General features: G+C 42.8%; 1 long non-coding RNA gene across 1 annotated transcript; it reads right to left on the reverse strand.

The window, feature by feature from the left end:
* Positions 1 to 2,532: 2,532 nt before the first annotated feature.
* Positions 2,533 to 2,923, reverse strand: LOC309707444. The gene is made up of 2 exons (XR_014276982.1): positions 2,784 to 2,923; positions 2,533 to 2,701 (listed from the first exon to the last, which is right to left on the reverse strand). It is a non-coding gene; the product is annotated as an uncharacterized lncRNA (long non-coding RNA).
* Between the last annotated feature and the right edge of the window lie 236 nt (positions 2,924 to 3,159).

The following is a 3,159-nucleotide window of genomic DNA, read 5'->3' on the forward strand; positions in this document are numbered from 1 at the left end:
GTGTGTGTGTGTGTGTGTGTGTGTGTGTGTGTGTGTGTGTGTGTGTGTGTGTGTGTGTGTGTGTGTGTGTGTGTGTGTGTGTGTGTGTGTGTGTGTTTGAGAGAGAGCGAGAGAGAGATTGTGTGTAGTGCTCAGCACCAGCCCTTGTCCACCTGTGTCTGTCTCACAGTTATCACTGAAGTGAAGGCCTGCGGATTCATTCATGGAATAGCTGACTCAGCCGCTGAATTCATTATGTTTTTCCATTTACATTAGCAGTTGCTGCTCAGGATTATTTAGTTGGATTCTCTGTGTAAACTAAACTAAACTTTAACATTAATGTAATAGTCAGGGAATTTTGGGGTTCTTTGTCTGTGCTGAGGGTAAAACTTGTATAAATTTTAATAGATTGTATGCTTCTCAGAAGTCAACTAACAGTATGCTCTGTTGAGCTGAGTTCAAGTGATTGCATTGGTGATTGAAGAATATCCCATTTTATTCCCTGAAAAAAAGGTTGGGTTGCTTTTGGAGAATGCTATAGGCTATTGTTCAAAACCTGTCAGATCAATTTTAGAGTGTTTAAATTAATCTGAACAGATTATAATCCTGTACACTTCAGAAGTCATCCTGTTTCTTTTATCACCAGACATAGGATCAATAAACATTAGCGGTCCCGTCCCACTGGCAGCCATACATGCCCATAATATTACTTCATCATGTTTGACAGATAATGTGGTGTGCTTTGGTGTGCTCATGAAGTACTCATTTGCTTCTCAGTTTTCTCTTCCCATTATTCGGTAGAAGTAAATTTGGATTTCATCTGCCCAAATAATATTTTCCAGAATTGGGCAGACCCTTTAAGTTATTTTGTGGCAAAATCTAATTTGATATTCCCTTTTTTTGTGTGTGTAAAACAGTGGCTTGCACCTTATTGTAAATCCTCTGCAGAAAGTGATGTAACAATGATTTTGTGGTGGTCCAATGACCCAGTGTTTTGAGTTTTGTGGGTTCATGATTTATTTGTTTTTTAAAAGTGATGTTCTAGTTCTTTACTGTTTCATCCTTTGAGTACAGTTTTGTTTCCTAGCACTTCTGAGTTTTTTGCTATATGTTTCTGGTTCTATTGTCACAGTTCACACTGGCCAACTGTGGGTGTGTGGGGAAGGAAGACCCAAAATGCAGGACTCTGTGCGATGAATGCAGTGCGTTTATTTGCAGTGAAGTAAATAGTACACAACAATAAATCCAACTCCCGTGCTGTGTTTCTTTCTAAGTGCTCGTGCTCCGTGTCCCCGCTCCCGTGAAACATTTGCTTGCTGCTCTCCTGTTCCCGCACTCCTGCTGGAAAATCCACAGAGGCAGCTGTTAACATACAACTAAACAGCAACAGACTAGCACTCACTGATTTTGCTGGAATCACTGACGGGTAGTCACTCAACGATCCAGCGTTGGAGAGAGCTCCACCACACTTTAAAGCGGCTCCTCCAACGAAGCTTGATCAGCTGTGTGATGGTCTTCAGGTGTGGCCAACCACCTGGCAGGGCCACACCCACCAGGCCTGAAGGTGCTCTCAGAAACACCGGCATCCACACACACCTGCCTATACACACGCACACCCACAAGCATGGAACACGAGAACACAGCACAGTGCAGCAAACAAACACCATATACTATAATAATAATAATGAGGATAATAATGGTCCACACTGCTCATGGACCCCGAGTCCCTATAGAACCGGGTCCGTGACAGTTATTCCTTGTTTGATGTTAGTTCCCTTTGGTGTTACTTGCCTGTTCCCCCAGTCATGTCCACACGTCTGTCTGATCTCTTTGAATTCGATCTTTGTGGTTGACTGGTCTGATCGTTTAGTTGTTTCAAGTTTCTTACCTTCTTTGTGGATAAGGTTGCCAGTTTGAAACCTTCTACATTATCTCCCGTTGATCCATTTGTGCATGTTTCCTGTTCAAGTTTGCTTATTTCTTTCCAACCAATTGCTCTACCTGAACTAGGGAAACTCGTGTTAAATGCTAAACTGTGTGGTTCTCCAAATGATATCACTCCTCCCTGTTTTTACTTCTACTGTTGGACCACATATTCTGAACATAATCAATACCATCAATACCAGGCTCTTGTCAGGTCAATCACCAAGTGAGTTTAAGCATGCAGTTATCCATCCCTTACTTAAGAAACCAAGCTCAGACATTTCAGTTATGTTTTATTTATACTTATACTTATTTATACTTATATATACATATATATATATATGTATATATAAGTGAGAGAGAGAGAGCTCAGCAGGTCCATATGTATGTAAGTCATATGTCCTAAACAGTTAATGCAATACTACTACTGCAAAGCTACTGTCCAAATACTTTGGTCCTAACTGTAACTCCTGAAAATGCATACATCTCATATTTAGATCATACTTAGTCCCTGCTGTTAAAACAGTCTCTATGTAGGTCTTTGTTCCTGTTATTAGTAAGAATGTTTTTGTCACGGTCTGGCTGGCAGACCGTGGGTATGTAGGGAATGAGGACCCAGGCGCGGAGCTCTGAATAACAACAGTGCGTTTATTTACAGTGTGGTAAATATTGATGCACAATTGATCCCCGTGCTCCCCAAGACTCCTGTGTGTGTCTTCCAGTGGCGTCCGTGTTCGTGCTCCCCGCTGTCGTGACTCTGCACACCCTGTGCGTGCTGTCCTTCCTCTCCACGTTCCTCCTGTAGGAAAACAATAGAGGCAGCCGTTAAACACTGACCCCCGCGGGCACACACGATCTGCACCTCCTAAACGCACACTGACATGGGAGACTAACGCAATGATCCCGCGTCGGTGGGAGCTCCAAGACTCTCCTAAGTAGCTCCCCCGATGAGCCCTGATCAGCAGCAGGTGTGTGGCTTCGGGTGTGGCCAGTCCCCTAGCAGGGCCACACCCACCAGGCCTGAAGGTGCCTGTAAACAAGAGTTCAGACACACCTGCACCCATACACACACTCATATCTACAAACATGGAGAAGAGGGGCAGCAACACCAAAAATACATATAATATAACAAGTCCATAACTGCTCAGGGATCGGACCCTGACAGTTTTCTTTTTTTCAACATTAAGATTTAGCACTTGACTTACTGAGTCATTTAATATCTTTACGTTTAGACATTAATATGTTTACATTTTTCTC

The sequence above is a fragment of the Aulonocara stuartgranti genome, assembly GCF_965226115.1.
Source record: "Aulonocara stuartgranti genome assembly, chromosome: 5".
In the NCBI taxonomy this organism is placed as follows: domain Eukaryota; kingdom Metazoa; phylum Chordata; class Actinopteri; order Cichliformes; family Cichlidae; genus Aulonocara; species Aulonocara stuartgranti.